This window comes from Danio rerio, chromosome 2 (assembly GCF_052040795.2).
Source record: "Danio rerio strain M-AB ecotype USA chromosome 2, GRCz13ab, whole genome shotgun sequence".
Taxonomy (NCBI): Eukaryota; Metazoa; Chordata; class Actinopteri; order Cypriniformes; family Danionidae; genus Danio; species Danio rerio.
The window spans coordinates 26,937,607-26,951,851 of record NC_141022.1 but is presented as its reverse complement, the minus strand read 5'-3'; the positions used below and the strand labels follow the sequence as shown (position 1 = coordinate 26,951,851).

Here is a 14,245-nt window from a genome sequence, read left to right as displayed (position 1 = left end):
GCAGGTGGCAATTAAAACTGCCTACACCGAGAACGTCAAGTTCATCGACATTGTAAGTATGCTGTGCTCTTCAACTCTCATTCACTGTTTCACTTTAAGTATCTATAAATCACTAGACAAACTGTAATTGTCATCATGTTTTACACAATATCCATCCAATCATCATAACAAATATATTTCTTCCAGGACGGCTATCCGGAATCACTTCCAATGGAGGTTGCTCTTTTAGTTCTTGCAAACCAAGAGCCCGCAATACAGGAAATAATTAAGCTTTTGGACTGGCGCGTGGATGAGGACGAGTACATCATGGTCCTAGAGCGGCCCATGCCCTCTGAAGAGCTGCTCTCCTTTCTCCTGCGCCAAGAGTCGATCATCGATGAGGATGGGGCACGGTTGATCATGTGGCAGGTAATATTTGCAGCTCAAACGTGCTGCAGACGCAAAGTGTTTCATCGCGATATCAAGATGGAGAACATGCTGATCAACCCGGACACCCTCGAAATCAAACTGATCGACTTTGGATGCGGGGAAATCCTCACCGATGCTCCTTACACAAGTTTTGCTGGTATGTATGATCCCTTAAACTGTGAAGAGAGTCTCAAACTGTAGTGATGAACTCACAATAGACTCTGAGCGAGTCAAGCTCTCACATAGCATCATAGAATGGAGTCCACTAATCGATTAATACTGTCGATCTGGTGACTAATGACTAATGGTTAAAACCTCTCTCATTCAGGCACAGATGACTATGTCCCACCTGAGTATCGGATAACTGGCGAGTACCACGGTAAAACAACGACAGTGTGGTCTCTTGGGCTACTCCTTTATGTGATGATGTGTGGAGATTTTCCAAATCGACACGACCTGCAAATGATCAGACGTAACATCTGGACCAAAGATCACTTGACAAAAGGTAAAATCTCTATTTGGGTCAAGGAAAGAGGTCAATCTGAATAATACAAACTATTATTTATTAATTAAGTTGTGGAGTAAATCTGAGCTCTCTCTCTTCTTTCTGCACAGAATGCTGTGATTTGATCCGCTGCTGTCTCCAGATCGAGCCAGAGCAGCGAATTGAACTTGAAAAACTGAGTCTCCATGACTGGTTTAGGGTATTATTTACATTCTGAACATTCATTAATATTTGCACTCTTTTTTTATCTTCCTAAATTTTCATAATTGTTTAAAAATCTTTTTTTAAATATTCTTTGGTTAATAATGCATTAAATAGCAGACCTCAATTTTGTTTTTGTTTCAGCCTGAAGACGTAGAAAGACCTGCACCCAAGAACCGCATCGTCCATCAGCAGTCAGAGGATCCCTCATTTTTTAATATTCCCTTCTTTTTACTTGTTAGTTTTTTCTTTAGATATTATTGTATATTTTAGTATGACTGATGATAGTAGTTTTAAAAAAAAACATAAACACTTAAAAAAGGAAGTTGTAGCCAGCCATGACAGCAACCCTGTGCCACCTCAAGACCAGAAATCTTCAAGACCCCAGACTCAGGGACCGACTGATTCATCAGCTGTTACGGCATCCCCATATTTTTATTGTATTTTTTATTAATTTATTTTATCAATAAATATTTTGTTATTTTGTGGAAATACTAATGGTAGTTGTGCAATAAAAAATAAAAACATTGTTCGGCGACCATGTAAGCAACCCAGTGTCGAATGAAGAAATGCTATGTGAAACACACCATAGTGATGTGCAGAGCTCTCAACCATACAAACCATACATACAAATTACCTACATTTTTCAAATATAAAGTGAACAGGAAGTGTTTGTGGAACAACAGTGTTGCAACGGAACATAAAAGATCTTTGCCAGGGAACGCAAAACTATTGCGAGGGAAAACAAAACCCTGGGAGGTAACGCAAAAACTTAAAAATAGATATTTACCTCATTTTCCTCCCACTGAGTTTTTTTTTCCCACCATCATGTCCCTTCTGGGTCTCAGTAAAATAGAAGGTACCAAACTGTATGTTTAATGTTCACTGTAATGTGATGTTTACTGTTGTATTGTATGTACATTTTCTTTTTGTTCAATAAAAAATATTGCACTCAGAAATGGCATCTCCATTTTTTCATTTCACTTCTTTTTTTACTTCTTTAGTCTTAAACTTTACAAAATTACTAATGACAGTAATGCTATAAAAATAAATAAAATAATAAAAGGAAAAAAAGTTGTACGATGGCCATAATAGTAACCCAGTGCTAAGTTAAATTCATCATTGTTTTAAATGTATACATTATATTAATTATTTTATTGTATATATTATTTAGAAATAATATATTAAATTAAAGCATATATTAGTGGTGCACGGCATTTACCCACCAGTCAACCTCAAACAATTCACCCAACAAGTTTCTTTTAATTCACCCAACTTTTAATTTAAATGTTGCTTTATCGCCTGGGTAAAATCAACATCAATATCATGCTTAATAATTGACGTTATATCAGAAATGTCACTGAACAACATTGGAAAACTTCTCACTAATCCAATGACGTCAGTTTTCTTGGTAGCTGGCTCATCAAAGTTGTGAGCATCTTAGAATTGTTTAACCTACCCTCAAGTGTATGTCGCTGTTACGTAAAGAGGCACAACCTGTTGGTGGTACGGAAGGAACATTTTGCCAGTGATTATGTTCTCACCCCTTTATTAAATAAAACAATAAAAAAATAAATAAATACACCTTACGGTAAGAATGTAATAAAGGAAAAACTTGCTCTTATTGTTCATAATCTGATTCGTACATGCAATAAACCTGCACTGCGCCAACAATATAGGTGCAAGTTACTGACTTAGACCAGTAATATACTTTTTATAACTATAATATTAGGCTATGCACACTTTCGCTATTACTGACTTTATTAATGAAGGTTAGCAACAACACCGTTTATTTACGCAGACACGGATCGTGGCTTTAGTGCCAAAGGAGTGGTTTAAATTATATTTTATTCTCCTTATTTCTTTCTGTTTTATTCTAAATAACATAAATGTTTAAAGTTTTAGGAAAATATGTCAAACTATGCCTACACCAGCAAGCTAACCCACTTTTTATATAACAGGTAAATAAATCATAACCGAGTCATCACGCTTCATTATCACACCAATATCAGCGTTAGGAAAAAGGTAAATGTTACAATTTAATGTCATCTAAAAAATAGTAGCTAAATGTGTTACTTAGTTACATTTTAAGGCATTGGTGTAGCAAAACAGAGATGTCCGGAGTGCCTGTTTTGTCTTGGAGGTTTGTTTTGTTTAGGTTGTCCACGTGTATTTATTATGGTCACATGTTATGACGGTACTCAGCTGTTTTGATTCAGCTCAGCTCGCCAGTTGAAGTTTATTATCGTGTCCTATCGGGGCAACGCTTCTATGTTTCCTTCTCATTTCGTTGCGTTTGCTCATGTGTGTCTGTCTGTGCTCAAGACTGTGTGCAGGTCCTTCTCAATATCTTTATTATCACGTGACAAGAGAACTCTCTACCCTACATTATCATGCAGGATACCTGCAGCGCAAGTGAGAGGTTGATCTGTGGCATCCACTTACTTACTACCACTATAAACTTGACCTCGCAGGCCGATCATCTTTAAACTCAAGTCATTTTTTGAGTGTCCCAACTTGAGACAGCTGCTGCATAATGGGATGTTTCTTTACACAACTGTAAAAGTGCGCTTTAGAGATGTCAAAATGAAAGCAAATATTTTTAAGGGTTCTGCGTTTTATCAATTTTATAGCTTAGTTTTAATAATATTGATGAAAATGATATAATGATATGATATTATAATATTAACTATAGTGTAGACTATTGTAGGACTGTGCAGTGTCCAACTAAACATTTTTTTAGGTTACTCCTAATATTTATCCTAACTGAAAAACTAAAGTGAAAATGACTAGCGGTTGTGTCACTGCTAAAATTAATTTAACAGCAAACTTCTTCTGTGTTTTTCTCTTTAGAGCTCAAGAGAGTTGTATTTAAAGAATTAGTTAACCAAAACATGTAATGAATTAGGCGGCTGGACCTTCATGCCATCCACTAGTCCAGCCTCCGCCGCCACGTGTACACTTTATAGGCTATAAACGGTGCCCCTGAACTGACGCGGAAAACCAGCTCTCTGGACTATTGCTTTAATTTCACATTTTACATAATTTACTGCTTTTTCATATAAAAAAATTGTAATAAAAGATTAGTAATTAATAACAGAATGAATTTTCAGTTTTGAGTAAACAAAACCACTGCAACTGCAACACCGGTGGTCTTCCCACTGCAGTAATAAAAATTTTCACTGTCACAGGGTTCTTGCACTATTTTTAAAAGTAAAATTTAATGCTTTTTAAGACATTTTTAAGGCCTCAACAAATATAATTTAAGACCCAAAAATTATATAATTTCTTTGGAATAGGCTACTCATTTTAATGTTTTCGTTAAATAAATCAAGCCTCGTCACATTATGGATAACCCGCAGTATCTGCCTTTTGGGTGTCTGGTGGTAAAATGAGACTCTGAGGGGGCGTCTGAACTAGAGCTGTTATCAGGCTATGAAAGGTAGGCCCGATAGAGCCCGAACCCGACAAGTACATTTTGATTGACAGCTTTTAAAAAGCCCGAACCCGTTTATAGCCCGACATTATCCAAATGTGCACATGCACAGCTCTTTTGTCTTTTTTCATGAATGATTTGTTTATATGCGTTAACATTATCCATAACATAGGCTACAGGCCAAGTTGGAAAAAAAAATAAAAAAATAAGCCCCCTGTAACATCTTAACATCTCAACACTCTAAATAGGCCTGGGTACATACACTTAACGTTTGAATTGGCCAACACACCAATAAAAATAAGTCTTTCTTAGCAAATAAATTAAAATAAATGATGACAGATATTTGGCAATAACGAAATTAAGATAAAGGCTCAGTGGGATTTGTTTTGCCACTTCTCTTCACAGTAAGGCGATGGTGAAGCTGAATAATGTAATGCTCAAAAGAATAATGCCAGCATTAGCCTGTATACTCTGCATACATTATGATTTCATTAATATTTAGTTATAATTTGAAATTCTTTACTTATCAAGATTAGGTTATGCGTTTTGTGGGGGAACATTACTGAATCCACTGTAAATGGCTTTAGCGCAGTCCTGCGCTCACTGAGCAGCACTGAACACCTTTTCTCTGCTGCTGCTACTGGCCAGAATACACTACTGATCCGGCTAATTTGTTTTGGGTAGGATTGTTTGTTCATCTTCCACCAGTCAAGAACATTCATTTCATTTTCCATGACAGCGGTTTCAATGTAGCGAGTGTCCTCGTCATGTCCTGTCAGCTCGCTGGACACTGCTCCCAGGTGCTCTACCGTAAAACGCAGTGTACGAGCGACCGCCAAAATACCTTTATATACCAGCGGCTAGAATGACTGTTCGAATAAAACAGGCGGCTGACCTGACCGCTGACATAATTCGCTCTTTTTGACATCTCTGTCATCATTTGATTCACCTTTGCCGGGATGGATTTCAATGTTGTAACAAACAATTTTATTACTTCCTCGCGCTAATCGAAATGCATCACATGACTGTTCATTTACTGCGCAAGCCCAAGCCCGGCACAACCCCGTCTAAAATGATAGAAAAAAAGTCTAATAAATCACGGAGACTGTCATTTCTCTCCTAATTCACATACTGAATTAATCAACTATTAGATGTTTTACGGTGGACCACTGTGCTTCCCTGTCGTCATTAAGCAGACCAGCTGAAAATTTAATACCTACAGCCACTTTACGGTAAAATTTAAGACAATTTAAGACCTTAATTTCCCGGATTTTAATTTAAGACATTTTAAGACTTTTTAAGGACCCGCGGGAACCCTGTGTCACAGCCCTATATAAACATGTACGAAACTGTGAAAAATATTCAGGAACAGTGGTGCTTTTTGAATCAGAGAGTCACTTCTCATCAATACAGCTAAAGGACAGCAAAAAGTGTGCCCAAAAAGTTCTCCCCCAGTGATTCTTGTATCACCTCTCGTGAAGCGAAAAGCATCCACAGAATTTCTTCCTCTCTCAAGCTCAAAAGAGTATGTGAGAATTTATAGACCTTATCTGTCTGATGAAACCTCTCTAAAGCACCTTGACTCTCTGGATAATAAGCAGTGGAGATGTTATGTTTAATGGCGAGTCGTTTAAGCTCTTGAGAAAACGTTTGAGACGTAAATTTTGTTCCATGATCACTCTGAACCAAAGACCGTGAAAAACTTAACCAGTGTTTTGGTGATTGCTCTAGCAGTTACAAAATGTAAAGGAATGGCCTCAGGAAAATGTGTAGTTGCGCATATAATCGTAAACAGGTAATTATTGCCAGATTTTGAATGTGGAAGAGGTCCTACACAGTTGAATGAAATATGCTCAAATGCCTCAGAAACCATCGGAATTAGATAAAAGTGGTGCAAGTTGAATTTTTTGGTTGGGTTTCCCAACCACTTGACAAATGTGTCAAGTCTTACAAAATTGTGAGACCTCCTGTTTTAAATCAGGCCAATTTAACTTTCGCAAAATTCAGTCGTACATGTTTAAAACACCTAAATGATCAGCTGCACTGTTGTGTGCGAAGTCTAAAATCATGTCTTGATAAACTACTGGAATTACGATTTGGTTTAGTACATTCCAGTCTTCAGTAGGACTTGAGGAAACCCACTTTCTCACTTTCCCAGAATTCTCCAGCTCTAGTCAAGCCAATTCAAAAAGTAAGGCAAGAGTAGAATTAGATTTTTGATCATCAGTTAACATCTTGGAACACAAAGACAAGTCAGTTGGGATGTAATTGGTACAAATATGTGACAATTTAAACCGGTTGAAAAGTTGAATGAAACGCGATACATGTTTTGAGCAGAGGGGGCGCTGTGTTTACAAGCATAATTCTTGCTTTACCTGCAAATAAGAGGGTCAATTGACCACCTATGTACACCCTGCTCTCTGGGTTAGGAAAAGCTTACCTCTCCACACTAGCTATCTCAGTTTTTTATCAGCAGGGGACACTGTAAAAGTGCAAAGATCTCAGCTTATGCAAGAAAACATAAATGTGCTGATATCTCTTTTTAAAAATGTAAAATCCCAGCACAGTCACAGTTTTAGTTTGTTTATATTAATGAGCTTTCTTTAGTTTGTATTGCTCTTTTTTTTTGGAATCTGAAAATACATTATATTTTGCAAAATTGTGCAGCATTTCAGAAAAAAATTAAAGGGCTCTTTACCTTAAATTTGTTTCAAATAATTTTGTTAAAAATCATGACTAAATCGTGAATCGTATCGAATTGTGAGTCAGGTGAATCATTACTTCTCTATAAGTCAGCACAGCCTATAGCATCCTTCTTAGTACTGAATCAGATCTGCCTTTTCCTGTAGAGGGACAAAAAACAAATCAATGGTGTTAGGATTCACAACAAAGCTGTCACAAAAAATCTACGTTATCAGAAATCTCAGCAGATTTAGTCATGGAAAGAGTAACCGCGCACACAGTGAAAACAGTGCACAGTCATCAGTACCAGCGACAAGTGGTAAAAACAAATTTAGGTGATTGTTAAAAAATCACTCCGTACACTACCTTCTGCCAAATCCTTGCCTAGAGTGAATGTTACATCAGCAATATGAAGAGAAGAATGAACACCAACGATCACGTCACCACTCACTAATTCAGACTGTAGATTGATTTTAAGCAACAGAACATTAGCAACTCCCATCTCAAGTGCACTCACTAAAACTGCACTACCAATGCCACATTGTCTGGTCACTGAACTGGCTCGAGGGCCTATACCATCAGGATAACAGAGCACTAACTGATTTTGACTATTTTGACCAATACTTTGGCCACAGATGTTCGGGTACCCGTCACCCAACTTGGTAAATGATTTAATCAGCTAACCATGGGGCCTTACAGGATTTTCAGCGGGAACCACCTCACGAGACTTTAGAATGACTCCCTGGTCTTGCATTAGTCATATGGGACATCCTGGCAAGAGACAAAGAGATCTCTGGAAATTAATGGATACGAATGAAAGACAATCTCTCGTGTATCGACGATAGGGAAAGAATTGCCAAGAGCTGAGACCTATGACGATTTTACAGACGATATTTAGCTCGTTTCGCATTAATGTAGAACTATTACATGTTTTAATTACATTATTAAATAAAATGAATAGTATTTTTATTTTTAATCATCATCATTAATAATAAATGAACTACAAATAATTTGACAGCTTCAGCTGTTCACATCAACATCACTTGACCGACACTTTCCGCTCTCTTGCGCTCTGTTTCTCTCTCACCTCTCATAGCAAATAAGTTTGCAACTTTTGTTGCATAAAAATAATAGGCTAAATAACAAAACTGTTAAAATTTTTAAATAAAATTGAATTAACAAACAAGTTAAATAAAACGATAAAAAAACAACTGAAAATGAAAATGAAAGAACTAAGAGCTGAAACCAGCTTAAATGTTCTGCAATAAAATGTGTTGCGGTAATTTAATAAACAATCGTTTGTAATTTAGGACTCCTTTGTAACAGTACTACCGGAAGATTCTCTTTTTACAAAAAAAGTTATTTATCTTTTATATCCGGTATTAATAGCCTATTTAAGTTTTAAGGTGGCCTATAACCTATTTTCAGTGCATGCATTGACTGCTCCTTCAAATATACGAAATACACACGAGATATTGTTTTGTGTTTAATTCGATGGTATGATAAACATAAACATGCGCATTCTTCAGAAAATAACCTATTTATTTAATTTAAAAATATGTTAGAGGTACACTTATTTATAGGCTATTAAAATAGGCTATATTTTATTTATTTATTTAAACTAGACTATATTATAGTCAATTACAATCTATATTTTACCATTCGTTTAGGCTTTAACAAATTATTGAACAGATTATTAATAACTTATCAAAGAATATTTTACTGAGCTCAGTGAAAAGTTTTGTATAGATCAAATCGGCTATTTAATACAAAAGGCTATTGCCAAAATGAAACTCTTATTAGAAAAACAATAAACACATATGCCAAGAGCAACATTGTGTTAGATGTCAGCAAATACAAATGTGACACTGTTGATGATCACTTTAGTGATGATTAGACCTGAAGCTACGATTCGCTTTACTGAACAAAAACATGGAAAACTTCACCGCAGTCACGTGCAGGTGGCGAGTCCTCCATCCACCTCCAGTTTGAAAGGACCCTAATGCATCCTTGTTTCTTCCGTGCCGTGCGTAGATAAATATAATTTCATTTGCTTTCATCCATGTATATTATATCCATTTTGCTGCAGTTTTGCAGGCCGCGGATAATGGAAAGAACCTGAAGTCACAATCAAATCCTGTCCTGCGCTGCACTGTTGCATTGAGTCTTGTTTGAAATAATTTTGGTCTCAGCACCTATTCAGCTGTAAGAGCGGTGTACATGAAAAACTAGAAGTACAAACAGTATTCGTCTTGTAACATTTGAAGTAAGATAGTTACAAACTTACAAGAGATTTTACCACGTGAAATCAACATTCATTCATTCATTCATTCATTTTCTTTTTGGCTTAGTTCCTTTATTAATCTGGGGTCGCCACAGCGGAATGAACCAACAACTTATCCAGCACGTTTTTACGCAGCGGATGCCCTTCCAGCTGCAACACATCACTGGGAAACATCCACAAACACTCAAACACTACGAACAATTCTGCCTACCCAATTAATCAACAATTAGGCAACAGCACTACCTACTGTGCCACTGCTTCGCCTGAAATCAACATGCAGTCTGTTAATGATTGACCCTTACTTCGATGGTACAGGGCATGGCCCCGCCCTTCATGGCAACTGTTTATTGGAAGATGGACCAAACCAGGTCACTTAAAAGCATCCTGCAACAAGAAAACATTACTTTTTGCATTAGCTGGCTCACGCTCGCTGTTGCTCTTTGCTTCCTCTCGCCTGTCCAGACACTGCGCCGCCATGCGATTGGGTCATCACAAACTTTCAATGCAAACCTCTTAAGTTTCCGGAATGCCGAAACCACACGAACTTCTGCAAATCGACTCTCAGTAGTCCGTCAACTAGATAACCTAGGACGACAGCCACTCACAAGCAAAGGAATCCCAAAGACGTCACCGAAGCGAGTCACCGCGCCCTGAGGCCAGCCTGGCAAGGGAAACTCGACTTCCGCAAATGCACAAGTAACAAACAAACGCTGTCTCTTGCTGATCTGGTGCAGATTGATCTTAAGCAGTTAAAGATAAGCCAAAACCCTGCTCTTGTGGTTTCTCAGGTCTGATTTTTAAGATCTAGTAAGAAGTACTAGAATTCATTTGTGGCAGCTGTCAACTTATTTTGCATCCTCTGAACTGCCTTTGTGTGTATGTGTGAATGTGTGTGTGTGCGTTTGTTTGTTGTTTGCTTATTACGTAGTTAGTTTCATGTATCAAAGTGTAGCTCAATAAATCTTTGTTCTCATTTTGTAAGAACTGTGTTCGTGTTTATGCACTTCTAAGTCATATCCTCGAGCTGTAGATTTTGTTTCCTTGCTAAAAGTTAACCCAATACTGTGTTATGTTATTATTGTTGAAAAGGGAAATAATATAAACGAGATTGGTAAGATACAATGTCTTCTATTTGCTGGACAAATGGTAGATAAAGTGTGAATCTTTTGATCTGATTGAATCCGATTCATTGAAATAAGCTAAGAAATCCCTGATCGATCTTTTAATGTAGGTTGATCCCCTACAATAGTGAAAACGTTGTTGATAGTGATGTTAGGGGCTCGAGACGACTTTAAATGCTAAAATCATGAACACCATACACAGACTCAATTACTAGATCAGCAGCAACTGGCTCTGAAGCGTAATAACTACAAAAACAAGAAAGGCAAACAAGTTGCAGGTCCACAACCTACCCAACAACTAGTATAAATAGGGCAAATACTTGCTTAGGATGCAAGAAGTCACTCACACAAAAGCAAATCCAGATGAATCACGAAAAGAACGGTGTGGCCACTTCTTTCCACACTAAACAGCTGAAACATAATCAAACAATTTAGGAATAGTCCTCAATTATGTTACAGCCACAGTCATAACACAAATAAAGGTAAACCAAAAGGGATCAGTCCAGGGTTATTTATTAGATAAGAAATTTATAACAAAGTATGGAAGGAATCAAAATAAAACTAAGGCTGATCACAAATAAAAGAACAACTCAAAGAAAGTAATCAAAAACTGTTGAGGGCAACAAAATAGCAAAAATAAATAATCAAATACATGGACATGTAACAATGACCAATATGATCAGTCTGGATTGGTCAAGAGACCCGAAAGTCAGCAGACTTTACTAAGTTACCATATGCAAAAAACAATTAATTACTGTACATGGGCTACCATCTCTCTCATGACTTCGATCTTACTACTTTGAAAAATAGAGAATTGTCTACCTTTGACTCCTCTGGGCAAACAAAGTGCCACTTCAAGCCATTGAACAAGAAGTGCAGTCAGGCTGGATACAGAAATCCAACTTGACTTCAGAGATTCCCCAGCAGCTGTGGACGCACTTCCCCAAATGCTGCACAGACGTGAGCTACCTTTGAGGTCAGGTCAGAAAAAGTAGAATCAGACATGTCTTTTTTTTTTAATCATAGTGACGTTGCCACATCGCCCTGTACTGTGGCCACAGTATTAGAAAAAAATTAGTTTTTACAGCTTGCAGCTCACATGTAATTGTTGACAGATCGTCAGCCAGTACAGTTTGCAACTCGGGGCACAGAATCCCTGCAATATCATTGCATAGAGAAGACAAAAGTTCAGCTTTAAGAGCTGTGTTGTCGACTGGGAGCTCCATATGCACCTCTGAGCTATCAGGGCTGAGGCAAAGCGAGCCCATCAGAAAGTACAGGCTGCTGATGAGACTATGATGGATTAGCAGCTTTACTGGGTTTGTTCTTAATATTTCAACATAAAAACAAGTTAGTTTTTATGGACATTAAGTAAACAACGCTTGTAGGCTTGTTGGAGGGAACAAAAAAGGCTAAAGACTGAAATATTGAAATGCACGCTGCAGGAGAAACTGAAAACGCGACTTACATCTTAGCTCCTCAAACCAGAAGTCTTAAAACAGTTAGGAGTTTCATTATCAGGAGACAGATTAGCTCATCCCCTTTAAAAGAACAGCCAATAGTGTTTTGTTTTCTCACAGCTCTGCCAGTGAGAGTGGTTGAGCTCAAGCACATCAAATGAAAAACAAATGTGAAGCGTCTTAAAGGGGGCGGGGTATGTCAGATTCTAGGAAGCATTGATTGGTCAGGATTTGAAGAGAAACTGCAGTATGAGCTGACGTAAAACAAATCGTTGATCCATTGTGTCAAGTGAAAAGCTTTATATGTTTATATCAGTTTTATGTTTTCTCAAGGCAAATTGTCATTGTTTTGGAGCACACAAGATAAAAGATATACTTAAAACTAACAGACTGAAACTAACATCTAAAAATGTTTTATTTTAATTTCATGGAACCTTTAAGTTCGTAATTCCATGATTCGACCACTCCAAGAGATTAGAAACCAAAACAGTCTTATAATTACTTTAAGTAAACACATTTAGAATAAAGATATGTGAGGACAAATCTTTACGGACTTATAATTCTAGCCGTTATTGGTGTACCCAATAATACATCAGCCGTTTTGATTCAAGAGGATGGGCATGCTGATATCTCGAGGGAGTATTTGAGATCTTTATGACTACTGGAGACTCTTTCAGACAGAGTTGAGGAGGCAGTATGAGATGCTGGACACCTGAGAGAGAATACAAGTGTACATCTTACCAAACCAACCGGAGATAGGCTCTTTTGAGGAAGAGAGGACAATGATCTCTGTAGGACACCTTACTCTTTATCTTTTCATGGAGGATCGATGTAGAACAAAGTTTTTCAGCATTTCATCTTCTTCAGCGTTCCTATAGTGCAGAGGTAAAGACTCCAGATTCCTCCAGAGTGGAAACTGAAAAATAAAATATACTGTATTACTGCTTTTCTTGTACTGTTGTGCTATTTTGCATTCTGGGTCTCTTGCAGCTAAAAGAATGTATACAATTGTTAATGTTGCTAATCTATGTACATAACTGGAAAAAAGTTTAGTCTTTAATGTTATTGGTAGATGTCTCTTCTGCCCACATCATTACAGTAAAACAGAAAAGAAATAATAAGTTAATAACTGCTTTCTGCTTCAAAGCTGTACTTCTAACATCATGGCATAAGTCCTGTTCAATGTCACATGATCCTCCAGAAATCACTCTTAATAAGCTGAACATAGTTTTGTTAATTATTACCATATATTAATTAATTTAATCCATTTTAATTAATTGTATTATTTTTATTTTCATGTTTCTTTTATTCTTGTTCATGTAAAGAACTTTGAATTACCATTGTGTATGAAATGTGCTGTATAAATAAACTTGCCTTGTCTACCCGTTTAAGCCAAAAGAGATGTTTTTTCGGGATGCTATTAAAATGTTTTTAAAATCAATAAAATTCCTAAAACTCATTGGCCAAATTATATACTGTATTTGCTTTTATTTTATAACAATTGCATGATTTTTTTCTATTAATACGCTGTTGTCGTTGTCAAACACAAGGCACTTTATTTTTTACTTATTTTGGTATTGTTTATAAATGCCTCTTCAAAGTTTTTTTTAAACTAAAATAAATTTAACAAAATGTCATTTTAAACCATTATGTTATTTGTGCAGACCATTTCAGACAAAACTGGCTAATTAGATGGCAACGCTAAGCTACACTGTAAGCTGTTTGCCTCTCTTGCCACTGTTACCACATCACAATACAGAACATTACCCTTTTTAGATATTGTCTTTAAAAGGTAAAGTGTAAAGAAAATACTGCACAACTAGATAATTATTAACTCTTAAGATTACATTTAGCTCTGCGGAGTGGAAAAAAATCCTCAGATCTCATTAGTAACTCATTGAAAGGTAGATTTTTACCAAAAGGTGAGCTGTCTGCATTGATTTTATTAATGACACTGACACAAACCAACAGGTACACCAAACTTCAAAATGTTACTATACAACAGACTATTAATCAGCAAAGCTGTTTTTATAAATGACAAACAAAAATTATATTTCTTTGTTGTCGTATCCACTTTTTTACTGATTTGTTAAAGGGGTGGTCCAGAATGTAATTTTAAGGCTTGGTTGTGTTTATAAGATGCAAAGC

At 36.7% G+C, this 14,245-nt stretch overlaps 1 protein-coding gene and 1 long non-coding RNA gene across 2 annotated transcripts in view; one reads left to right on the top strand and one right to left on the bottom strand.

Moving 5' to 3' along the window:
* csrnp1a (cysteine-serine-rich nuclear protein 1a) overlaps positions 1-14,245 on the bottom strand; it is an 811,199-nt gene that overhangs the window by 512,909 nt on the left and 284,045 nt on the right. The gene's annotated exons all lie outside the window — the stretch shown is intronic.
* Positions 5-1,407, top strand: si:dkey-58b18.4. Its single transcript, NR_200087.1, is given in 4 exon segments — positions 5-565; positions 737-913; positions 1,024-1,112; positions 1,259-1,407. It is a non-coding gene; the product is annotated as a si:dkey-58b18.4 (long non-coding RNA).